This window comes from Neovison vison, chromosome 1 (assembly GCF_020171115.1).
Source record: "Neovison vison isolate M4711 chromosome 1, ASM_NN_V1, whole genome shotgun sequence".
Classification (NCBI taxonomy): domain Eukaryota; kingdom Metazoa; phylum Chordata; class Mammalia; order Carnivora; family Mustelidae; genus Neogale; species Neogale vison.
In genome coordinates this window covers 42420249-42433671 of record NC_058091.1, presented here as the reverse complement: position 1 = coordinate 42433671, position 13423 = coordinate 42420249, and the positions used below count along the sequence as shown (strand labels likewise).

The window sequence follows — 13423 nt, the reverse complement described above, 5'->3', positions numbered from 1 at the left end:
ACTGTTAATACACATTATAATTTAGTTTGCTTAGAGGGGACTTTAATCCTGTGAACAAATCCAGATATGAGCTCTACTTTATATGTCCTGTGAAGCAAGCACCGTAATATGATCCTGTTACTGTTTATGCTTCTAAGTGGGAAATGCAGTAAGATTTAAAAGTCCTAGAACTAAAAGTCTTCAGTTACAAGTTGGTGATGTAGCTCCGTCAAGGAGGCCAGTTCCTGCTAAAAGTAAAAAAAACATTTTCTGAAAAGAATTTGAAGAATCCTAGAGCTTCCAACTTTAGATAAGAATTAAAATATTCTTTTTTTTAAAAGGTTTTTATTTATTTGACAGAAAGAGACACAGTGAGAGAGGGAACACAAGCAGGGGCAGTGGGAGAGAGAGACACAGTGAAAGAGGGAACACAAGCAGGGGGAGTGGGAGAGAGAGAAGTAGCCTTCCTGCCGAGTGGGGAAGCCCAATGTGGAGCTCAATCCCAGGACCCTGGGATCATGACCCGAGCTGAAGGCAGGTGCTTAATGACTAAGCCACCCAGGCACCCCAAATTAAAATATTCTTATAATAAGGTTTAGTAATATTATTTTATGTTTTTGTAAATCCAAATGGTTTTATGCCTTCTTTACATTAAAATAATTACAGTATTAATAAATATTTCTTGTCTTTGTGTCATTTCAGAAAATGCTAGACTGGCTTTTATTACTAATTATAACCATTGATTAGAGTTTTGTTTATCTATTCAGGTTTTAAAAACAAGCAAGATCTGCTCCAGCATTTAAAAATCAAAGTAATCTACCAAACTAATAAGCTAAGAAGAAAAAATGATGTGATCATATCATTTGATATGGAAAAAGCATTTGACAAAATCCAACACCCATCATGATAAACTCTCAGTAAATTAAGAATTGAGAGGAACATCCTCAACTTGATAAAGAACATCTACAAGAAATCTCCAGTGTGAAACTGTGTGGTTGGGTTGGCATTATTATTTCACTAGCGGAATAGTGCCTTGGCATTGTGGTAGCAGGGGTAGGGATAGAGAAAGAACTGAACATTGTTTGGGAGAAGACACTGAAAATGGAGAGAAGAACACTGAGATGATGAGTGTTTGGTCAGTCACACCAAACTCCTGATTTTACCAGGAGCCATCCTTGTATAGCAAGGTTTTGGTACTGGTGTTACCCTCTGCTCTATAGACATAGCTGTGTCTGGACATGAAGAAATAATGTCAACAAACACAAGAAGTGGTTGGCCATGCAGTCTCCTAGGTCTATTTAACTTTCCATGTTCAGGATTGATTTGGTCCAAGAATTTTCACTGTGTTTCAGTATTTATAAACACCAAGTTAAAGATAGTAGAATTACCTTTTCAGTGTGTGATACTGAAACCAGCAGATATTGGCCTAAAGTGTTCAGTTGTGGTATGTCTGAGACAGTTAAGTCCTTCCCCTTTTATGGGTTTTGATACAGAAGCTATTGGAATGTTTTATTTAGGATTTTGCTCATCTTGGGCCACCTTTCTAAAATCCTGTCCTCGTTGGTTTAGAGAGATGTTTCCAACTCAGAAGCTTCGCTCACCAACAACTTTGAAGAAGAAACTAACACTTCAAACCTTATTCTCTTTCTTTGGTGTGGTTCCCATACTGGCTTCAAAATACTGCTGTGTGATGACTTACGGCAAAAGATGCTTCATAAAAATCAATTATAATACGTTTTACAGCAGGTTAGACTCCTTTAATGTATCTTATTTGTAGTATTGCAACAAGGACATTAGTAGAATTTTAGATCTGCCAAAATAAAAGCACAAGAACCATTGGTGGAGGAAAATTTCCTTGTCCTGAAAACAGTTCTGTTGTTAGAGAAGAGAGTGGAATGGCTTTCTCATACTAGCTCCAAATCAAAGAAAAAGGAGTCCCAACTCTATGTACTTTTTGGGATTTCTCCCCATGACTGAATTTTAGGGTTTTGGTATTATTTGTGCTCCAAAAGTCACTACGAAGATTTTGTTTCCAATATCTCTAGGGTAGGGGTGCCTGGGTGGCTCAATGGGTCGGGCCTCTGCCTTCAGCTCAGGTCATGATCTCAGGGTCCTGGGATCGAGACCCACATTGGGCTCTCTGCTCAGCGGGGAGCCTGGTTCCCCCTCTGTTTCTCTCTGCCTGCCTCTCTGCCTACTTGTGATCTCTCTCTCTGTCAAATAAATAAATAAACTCTTTTAAAAAATATCCCCAGGGTAAGGATCAGCTGCAGAAAGTTGGAGCTGGGCTCCCAGCTAGTGTTTCCAGGATAGTGAGCAAATTTACTTTCTTCTTTGCTATTATTTTATGTAAGGTAACCTTTAAAAATATATGTTAGTCTTACTTTAGCCATTGAAAAGTCAAGTACATAAACCAGAAACTGAACTTGCTACCAAAAAGCATAGTTGAACCAGAAAGAATATGGAAACCACTGAATTAAATCTGATACTCTCTCACAAACACACCAGATGTTTTATATACCAAATTATGCCTTGGTGCTGAAATCTAGATCTTCTGACATCCAAATATTGCTATTGCAAGTGTTGAAATACTCTCAAGTTTAACATGTGTAAGGAAACCAAACCTTTCTGCAGATAAAACTATGCAATCTCAAACTATTCAAAGAGCTGTGATTTATTTCAGAGATAGCAAATGTGTGGTAAGGCATAAAAAACACCATATGACATGAGGTGTTTAGGTTGTGCTTAATATATTTATTTTCAGAAGTTCACCACAATTAATCCATGACAGGTGTTGGGTTTATAATTTGGAACAATTATCTTTCGAACCATTCATATCACTGCTTAAGAGATGGCTTCATTCTTCCTAGTCACCATATGTCCTAACCATGCAAATGAGAAGGAGAGTAACATCTGGTGGACCGCCGTTGTCTCGCCTGTCATGCAAAACATGTGGTATTGCATGTGCCCTTCATCGGGTTCCTTCGGGACATCAGCATGGTGGATGATTTCATATTTTATACAGCTGGTGCATTTAGGACATACCATCAATCTTAGTTCAGTAGCATCTTTACACCTTTGGTTTTTTATTGGGCTTTAGGTGGTGAATTACATTTTTGGGTTATGCAAACATCTCTCCTGGAGCTTCAAGTGAGAGTAGCATATTTATGTAACAGCATCTCTGTATCATTTGACAGGTGATGGGTAGAAGTGTGGCCTAGGAAGAATTAGTTCTCTGGAAATCCTGAGTTAGGATATCTATGTTTTGGAGTTAATACTGACTTTATTTTAGTTGTCTTGGGAAAAATTCACTAAGTTCTGTATGTCTTTACTTAATACCTTGTAAAATGAAAAAATAGCCATCGAATATTCATCCTGCCATTGTGTTAATCATTGAATGGAGGCCATCGTACCCATGCATGCCATCATGTACAAAACAAATCACTTTTTCTCTAGGGTGCATGTTTGAATGATTATTTTAAAAAGCATGATTTGAGAATTACAGTATTAGTTTGGTAACATGTTTATTCACTGTGCTGCTTCTCATTTGGCCAATTTGGTCATATTCTTACTTGCCCAGGGCTCTGACAGCAAACTGAAGCATCATGAGGGTATAGTTTCTTGGGATCAGTGACCCATTCTTTGCCACTGTTAAGTCCATCCTGTAAAGGAGTGTTTATTATGTGAGGAAGCCTTAGTCTCAATCTAAAAAAAAGACTTGGGTTACCCTGACATATTTTTTAAAAATATTTTAATTTTTCTGCACTTTAAAAATTTTTCTGAATTGAGGACAGTTTTACTGCTCATTTTTTCCTAAGCCTGTGTGTTTTTTGAACTATTCCCAAGTAGAATTATTTTTATATGAGGAATAATTAAATTGAGAGCTTTAGTTTCAGATGAAGGTACAGATGCCAATGTGGATTTATATGGATATACGTGGAAACTGAAAAAATAAATTATAAGTGAACAATAGTCCAGACGTTCAGAACATCTTTAAATAATGGCCAAAAAAAAATACAGAATGTATTTTCTTTGTTATCTTTTTTCCTTAATATTCACATGATGGAACAAAAAAGGGGGTTTCTTTCCTTTTTTTCTCCTGCATAATCAAGTCTTTAAGTAGCTATGAGAACTGTACTGTATTTTTTTTTTTTTTTTTTTAGCCTCTGAATACCAGCCGGCACACTGGGGGCAGTTAAATAATAAATAAAAACAAATACTCAGTTTATTGACTCCCAAGCCCTTGATTCAATCAATTAATCATGATATCAAGGCAAGATCAGGGGAATAAAATTCTGAAACTGACTGCAAGATGCAAATGGATAAATCCCCCAACAGAAATAATTGCAAACCATTTTGATCAAATATAAAATGATGATCAGTTATGTTCTTTAGGGCCCAATAATTTAGGTTTATTTAAATGCTGTAAAGTACACCTCTTCAGAATCTAATAGCCTCCTAAACATCACTTATGGCATCACAATCTAATCACTCTAAAGACTGAAACCACAGATTCAAAGTGGTGAGCACCATCTCAATTTTAAAGGACAATTCTCTGAAAAATGTCCCTATGCAACATGTGATTTAGATATTTCACTAAGTCTTATAATTAGGCCAATTTCTTCTGTTTACATTGAAATTAACTTTCCTTTTTCCAGCCTCCAACATTGGTTAGGTACTAAAGTAAGAGATTTTATGTGACTATTTTAATCAGTGTAAAAGAAACAATGTAGATGGTACTAAGAAAGTGAATCACCAGAGAGAGAGAGAAGCCATAGGTCATAACTTGCAATATACAGCAATAATATTCAACCACAACAATGTGCACAAAGGTTTGCATATGGCCACAGGACTCTGGAATAATAACTGTTAGAGGTTTATCCTGGCTGTCCTGGCTGGGTTCACTTGCCTACCCTTGAGTAGTGTACCAGATGTGTAGTTAATACTCAGGGGAGATATCCCTGAGTACACAGAATACTCCTCTGAGTTTTGTCAGGGGATGTGGTCTGTCCCATAGGCTTCTGAGAACATAAGCAGCAACCATAGTAATAGAATTTCTTTTGGATTATTGAGATGCTGCCTTCAGGAAGTCTATTGTCCTTATGATTCTGGGGTTGCTTGGCTGTTAAAAAAAGGACATTTGGAAAGTCTGTTTTCAAGGCTTCAGATTGTTAGTATTCAGGTTTGAGATCTGGACATTGTATTCTAGGATTTTATCTTTGTAGAGATTGAATTCACTCAATCATTCAACAAACATTTGTTGAACATCTAATGTGTGCTAGATGTAGATTCAATAAGAATAAGATTTGATCACTGTACTTAGGAATTCATTGAAACATCTCTTAGAGTTGAATGGTAATTTTGCATGCATTATCTCCTTTAATCAACTGACCATTCTTTGAAGGATGTATCATATTTTAAGATATGGTAGTGCAGCTCAGTGAGTTGATAAAGTTTGCTAAAGTTTCCTTAATGTCAAAATGTGGATTTGACAGTGTTCTCTGGCTTCCTGGTCTTGTGCTTTTTCTTCTACATCATAGCATATAATCCCTACTCTGAGCCTTGGTTTTGTCTTCTGTAAATTAAAGCAGAGAGACTGTTTAACCAAATTCTCCTTTTCTCTCCAAACAATTTATGTTTTATGTATAACCAGTATTTGGATACAAGGAATTAGACAGGACTTCAATTTCAGTGACTCATCAACCTCTCTCAAACCTTGGAACTTGGGTAAACCGGTTGGCACAATGCCTTCCCAGTCTTGGACACCTTCAGGTCTGGTGGTGATTTTATTCCCAAGAACTTCTTGGTGTTCATCTTCCATGACCTACAGAAGAACGATTAGAGGTGGGTCTGATTCTGAAGACCCTTCCTCCCCTCCTTTTATAGTCTGTCCCTTCCCCAGGTCCCAGTGATTGTGTGGTTAGTCAATAGTGTTTTCTAGGGATCTCCTACTCCTTCTATTTCTAAGCTATCAATAACCCAGCTGTCTTCCTTATGTGTTTCTTATAAGCCATCTTAATATGCTGGGAAAACAGGATCTTCTGGGATGAACACCATCTAATCTCTTGAATTGTGTCCTTTTAAAACTTGATATGTTAAACTTCTAATCTGCTGTACCTCAGAATGTGAACTTCTTTGGAAATAGGATCAGTGCAACTATAATTAGTTAAGTTAGGACAAAGTCATACTGGAATAGGATGTGTCCCTAATTCAGTATGATGGTGTCCTTTAAAAGAGGGAAATTTGGACACAGTTACATACCCAGGGAATGAAAATAAAGATCAAGGTATAGATCTTACTATCAGTGGAATGGCCACTCGTACCTTTCTACTTGGGGCTATCAGTCTTCCTCAGATTACCAAATAATTCCACCAGTTGCCCAAAGCCTTGTGCACATGATCTGGGATACTGGGTATCACTTACCATTCTTTTTTTCCTAAGGGCCTGCACACAGTGCTCACTGACACCTTTCTGTTATACTCTTTGACTCCACAGGCCTTTGGCTACTTGAATATCTAATAGTAATTTTGCAATTCTCAGTGTGCCTCTCATTGTAAGAGAAAAGATAAAGCCATCCTTTCCTTTGCAAATTCTTATTATTTGAGATGCTGCTTTCTTTCCCACTAAACAAATACCAGTGAGTGTTTTCCATTTCCCTCTGAAACTAAGCTGAGTGCTCCCTCCCTCCACGTCTGATTAAACTGTCCATTCATCCTTTCATACATTAAACGTTTATCAAAGACCAACCACAGGTTGTTAGTATAAAGAAGTAAACTGTTGACTTGCCCCTGCAGAGCTCAAAGTCTAGTAGAATAAATGCCCAAAGTCTGGCGGGAGAGTCATACATGGGAGCAATTGTTCTATAATAAGCCCATGGTGGAGTATTTACCATATGAGACCAGAAGCAAAACTGGTTAAATGTCCCTGGAGAAAAGTTTTGGAAGTCTTCACAGAGGAAGTGACTTTCTAAGAATGAGAAAGAATGAATGGCAGTTGGAGGAAAGGCAGAATAGGGCACAGGTTGAGGAAGGGATCCCAGGTAGAGGTCACAAATGGAAGTCTTCAATACTTTGGAAAACCCAGCCCTATTTGACTAGAGTGCATAACACACACACACACACACACACACACACGTGTATATATAAATTTGGCAGGAGAGGTTGGCTCAGAAGTGAAGCTGGAGCTCAGTAGTGGAGGGTTTTCTACATTTCGAGTGGAAGAGATATGGTGAGATTTGTTTTTTTAAATGATCACTCTGGTGGCAGAGTGGCATATGACTTAGGGCACAGATGGGAGGCTGGAGGCCAGTGGGGAGGCTGGATTTCTTGAGTAAAAAAATTAGAACATGGTTCAACAAGTATTAACGTAGTTATAGGCTCACAGGACAGAATATTTGAACTCAGGATTCTTTAGAAGATTTCCTGTGGCTGGATATAGGGACTGTGCAGGAAAAAGAGAATGAAATCATAAACAAGGGCAGTGCCAGTTGGAATAGGGAGAAAGGAATACATTTATGAGTTAAAAAGGACTGAATAGATGATATGATATATTTAATATCAAAGTGAAGAAGAAACAGGACTTAAAGATGGCTTCCTTTGTCCATAAAGATATTTTCATTTGTCCATAAAGATAAAGACAGATTAAGGAAAAATAGTGATGGGTTTCCTGAGAATGCTAATGGGTCCAGTTTTAGAAATATGCATTTGATGTACTTACAGAGGCCATCTAGGAAGAGAGAACTATAGGCAGTTGAAAATATTGGACAGGAGCTCAGAAAAGACATTTAAAAATAATTATAATAATAACAACAAAGTAATATCAACAATTTATTGAAGTCTTATGATCTGCCAGACACATGCTCAGTCCCTGTGTATATGATTTCATTTAGTTCCTTCAACCATGCTATGAAGTATTGTCTTCTTATAGATGCCAAACTTAAGATCACAAAGCTAGTAGGTAACAGAATTGGGATTTCTCCCTGAGTCTGCCTGATCTCAAAGCCAGCATTCTCAACCCTTCCCTTCTACTCCCATCACCGCATGCATGTCTGTGAAGCTGTCAGCTAGGGTAAGGTCATGCAGTGCCTGTCTTTGGAAGGGAATGCACAAATGCCTGCTAAATAACTGAATGAAGCTTTGGATGTCACCTTGGCTAGGTAGCAGTAAGGAGGGGGCTGCCCAGCTGATTGAAAGACATCAACAAACAACAGGCACCACGAGTGAGGACACCATTGTCAGTTGCTAGTCCATGGAGTATCAGACACAAGCTCCTTCTCTCTGTTGGAGGGACACGTTTCCCTGGCCTTTACATCTCGCAGAAGCTGCCACTGAAGATGGTTCCATCTTTTGGGGATGAGCATCCCTTTGAGCACCAAGTCCTCCAAGATGTCCTTTAAGATTTTCATGAAGTGCTGTGCAGTGTCTAACCCTCCTCACCCCAGTGGCCCGGAGTGGGGCGCCGGGAGTGGGGGGACTTCTGAGATTCTGCTCTGACATTTTTGCATAGAAGACAAAGAATCGAAGCCACTAAAATTCAAAGGAAACTGGAGGCAAGAATGAAAATCTGAAAGTAGTACTTTTCACAACATTAATTTGCATACCAAGAAGATGGGAAGAATTTGAAGTTTCAGTCTGCTGCTGAGACATGCAGGGACCCCTCAGCCCTCTGAACAAGTTACTGTGGTTCTGTCAGGAGAAAACCTTTACTTTTTGGTTACTTGTCTCAGACTCAATAATGTCAAGCCTAAGGATATTCATGTAAGTGTCAATATTAGCAAGAAAATACCTTAAAAGATAGAATATCTTTCTGATTTTTGTGTTTTGATGAATCTGATGTTAAGAACGTACCCCGAATCTAAAATCTTTCAAGGTTCTGGATCAACAACGATTTTTACATTGACCCACTTTTGGGGAGCAGGGATTGATAAGAGGCCTTTTGAAAATTTAGATTCATATAATTGAAGTTTGCTTGGAAAGGAAAACTAAAGTTTTGAAACTTTGTGACCTACAGTTTTGATGTGCAATCATCACTTTCTTTTCTGGACCTTACATTTCAACAGCCTAATTTTTTAAAAGAAATGTTTCACTGAAGCAGTGGAAACTACAGCACTGACAGGTCACTTTGATTGAATAGGTGTTTTTATTTTAATTCAATAAGTAAATTAAGGTCGGATTTCTTGCTGTTAGCAATGTTTATCTCACTACAGTAATGGCTATAATATGTTATGTGTGAAATCTTGTATTTCTTTTAGAAAAAGGATATTCTTTATTAAAAAAATAAGGTTTATTAGATCATGAGATTGTCTGAATTTACCACCTTTGTCAAAAGAGAAATATGCAGTGCTTCACAGATTTGCATATCTTTGCTCAGGGGCCATGCCCTGTATCATTCCAATTTTAGTTTATGTGCTGCTGAAGTGAGCACAAGGATATTCCTTTTGGAATGTCCTGTTAAAAATATATTTTCTTTTCTTGACTTTTGTACTCATTTCATGACTCAAATAGAATTTTGGCATATTGCAAACAACTTTTAAGTGTAATTATAAATATTATCTTTTAGTTCCACTGATTATTAATCTTACCTTAAATTATTTACTTGGGATTAAAAAATTTTAATTAGTGTTTTATAGGCCTTATGGTCAGAAGAGTATCAGTACACATGTACAGATTACATACATGGCTGTAGAAGTACACTGTATATGAGAATTTTCCTGAATAAATAGTTATTTGAGACTCTAAGTTTCAGGTCCTTATGACCCTCAATCTTTTTTTTTTTTTTTTTTTTTAATTTATTTATTTATTTTCAGAAAAACAGTATTCATTATATTTTTCACCACACCCAGTGCTCCATGCAATCCGTGCCCTCTATAATACCCACCACCTGGTACCCCAACCTCCCACCCCCCCGCCACTTCAAACCTCTCAGATTGTTTTACAGAGTCCATAGCCTCTCATGATTCACCTCCCCTTCCAATTTACCCCAACTCCCTTCTCCTCTCTAACACCCCTTGTCCTCCATGATATTTGTTATGCTCCACAAATAAGTGAAACCATATGATAATTGACTCTCTCTGCTTGACTTATTTCACTCAGCATAATCTCTTCCAGTCCCGTTCATGTTGCTACAAAAATTGGGTGTTCCATCCTTTCTGATGGAGGCATAATACTCCATAGTGTATATGGACCACATCTTCCTTATCCATTTGTCCGTTGAAGGGCATCTTGGTTCTTGCCATAGTTTGGCGACCGTGGCCATTGCTGCTATAAACATTGGGATGACCCTCAATCTTTTAGGGATAGTCATTTATTTATTTGTTTAGGATTTTGTTTGTTTATTTGAGAAAGAGAGAGAGAGAGAGAGTGAGTACAAGTGGAGGGGAGGAACAAAGTAAGAGGGATAAGCAGACTTCATGCTAAGTGCACAGTCTGCTCTGGGGCTTAATCCAATGATCATGACCTGAACTAAAATCAAGAGTTGGATGCTTAACCAAGTGAGCCACCCAGGTGCTCCAAGTAACATTTATATAGTCATTAGAACTGTTCACCTACTTTTGGTGAAAATTACTCTAAATTCTGGGATAATTCTGTGTTCTAGGATATTGGTTCTCAAATTTCAGTGTGTGTTACCAGTCAGGGTCCAGTTTAGAGATGGAAACAACACAGTTATTCAGATAGAAAAATCTTAATTAAAGAAATATTAACTATCAATGAGTCATAATTAGTAAGGGGTAAAAACAGCTCTAAAGAAAACCAGAATGGCAAATATAGATAGCAGCTAGTAGCTCTTGGGTTGAGGTAGGGTACACAGAAAATGAACACATTTGGAAGAGGGGTTCTCTCTTCCCCTATCACTAAGTGCTGAGAGATCTCTTTGTAGAGGATGTAACTGAGGTTCACTGGGTGGTGGAGAAAATTACTGAGGGGCCACAGGCTGAATGAGTAGAGCCAGTGTTCCATAGGAGAGCATCTGCAAAGACTTGGAAGTAGCTTAAGAATTTATAGCCATTTAAATATCAGAATACTTATACTGCTTCATTAACTTCTAGAGGATTTTTGAAGCTTTTATAGATACTGAAATAAGAAAAAAATGTCTTACATTTGTGCAAAACTTTATGCAGATTGTTTCCTGTATGTTTTCTCATTCAAAACCCACAGTTCTGTATATTGAAGTGCCCTCCTCCACCATTTCCTAAGGATTAAGGCCAAGTTCCTCAGAATGACTCATGTTTTCAAGACATGAAACTAACAAATTTTTCTAGATTCATTTCTCACCAGTTCCTCTGCTCCATTCCTAAAAGTTAGGATGGATGCTTTATTATTTTCCATTTAACCCCCTTATCAGACTTATAATATTCCCTGTTCTTTCTGTGAAACACACTAAATTGATGTTTATAGACTTCAAAACACACCTGGCTTGCAGGACACTTTCTAGTATGCCCTAAATACTTCTGCTTCTACCAGTCAGAGTTGTATATTCACAAAGAATTGAATTATTGTGTATGTGAAACAAACAGGTCTGTTTGTTTCAGTTAAATTTATTATTATAATCATATAATTAAACTGAATATAAAGCATTATAACATTATAACATTAGTGCAAAAAAGAGAAGTGCCTGTTAAAAGATAAAATTGAGAATTTCTGGTTCCAGCAAGCTGGCAGATAAAACGGAAAATTCTCTTTCTAATAGCTTCTATACATGCTGGATAAAATGCAATAAAAATTCTTAGAAATATATAACTGCGCTTATGAGAAAATGGAAACCTACAGGTCCCAGGGATAAAGAAGAAACTGTAAATCAAAGAAGTATGAGTCTGAGCTGATGCTAAGTCTTCCCTGAAGGTTGAGGCAGGAGAGTTTTAATGCCTACAATAGAGAGGAAATGAGGCTGGTCTTATATAGGCAGAGAGTCTGAAATAAAACCCTTGTATAAAGCCAGGATTTTGAAAGTCTGCACCCTCTTTGTTGTAAGGTGAACTGAAAAACATCACACACCAACATAGGGAGATAATGAGAAGGCTTATCTGTGTGTGTGTTGAGCGGGTAGAAGGCAGGGGTGAGGGAAAAACAGGAAAATCTCTTCTGAGAACCTGAAACTCAAGGTTTGAAATTATAATATCCACATGTTATGGACACCCTCAAGCCAAGAAATTCAATAAAAAATTGCTGTGGGCAGATGTCCCTGGGATATTTTACAGTAGCAAATGGAAAACCACTTTTGAGGATCATACATTCACCCCTGTGGCAAAAGATTTCAGTAGAACTTGCTGAAGATAAAGTCACAATCCAGGACTGTAAAACAGGTGAGGAAATACCATGCCATGAATGAGAGCCACCTGGCACAGTAAATAGAAGAATGGATTTCCAAAGCTTTTCGATAATAGAAAGCAATGGAAGTGATAAAGTAGGCACATTTAAGATAATTAAAAATGTAAAAGTAAGCATTAAAATTATAGAAAGTAAGACGGTATGGAAGAGTGTATTTGCCAATATTGGTAGACATGTTTGCAAATAAAAAAAATAGAACTATTAATAATGACTACTATAGTCATTGCAAAAGAAAAAAAAAAGAAAAAAGAAAAAAAAAGAAACCTAATATGTGAGTTGTAAAGGGAATTCTTAGCGCAGTGCAGTTTATGTAAATTGTTTGCCAATACAGGTGTGTTGGCTAGTGAACTCCCAAGCAGCAACTTCTGCCTTCTCCCCTTTTCATGTTCCTCATATGGTATGATAATTTCAAATACAATATGTTATTAAGGTTTTTAAGTATGGTATGATAATTTCAAATAGAATATGTTATTAAGGTTTTTAAGCTTAGTCCTATAGACCTTGGGATATGGACACCAAAAGATATATGTTAGCTGATGAGGAGACAGTTACCTTCCAACTCGTGCAGTCCAGCAGCATTGAAAAAGCTATAGCAATTCATGCTCACATGGGTTGTACCATGACTGGGACTACTGTCTTTAATTGATAAAGACAATGGCAGTGGAGAGTTTGACCAGTGCTTTATCCAACCTAGCTCCACAATTTAGAGAAGAGATTGAAGCTCTGAGTGGTATATCTTATCTTATTAGAATACTGTTTGGAGAAGTTTTTGAGAAAGTATCCCAGTTGTTTCATGTGGGTACTTGACAGATTTTTGTACAATGCAATGTTTAAGCAATTGATTTTTCCTCAGTGGGTATACAGGATTCATTTCTAAAGTATACCATATCCAGGATCTATAATGAACTCCTCAAATTCAACACACACGAAACAGGCAAACACATCAAAAAATGGGCAGAAGATATGAACAGACACTTCTCCAATCAAGACATACAAATGGCTATCAGACACATGAAAAAATGCTCATCATCATTAGCCCTCAGGGAGATTCAAATTAAAACCACATTGAGATATCACCTTACACCAGTTAGAATGGCCAAAATTAACAAAACAGGAAACAG

At 37.4% G+C, this 13423-nt stretch overlaps 1 pseudogene; it reads right to left on the bottom strand.

Moving 5' to 3' along the window:
* Positions 1-9306: 9306 nt before the first annotated feature.
* LOC122898253 lies at positions 9307-9402 on the bottom strand (annotated as a pseudogene).
* Positions 9403-13423: the final 4021 nt, after the last annotated feature.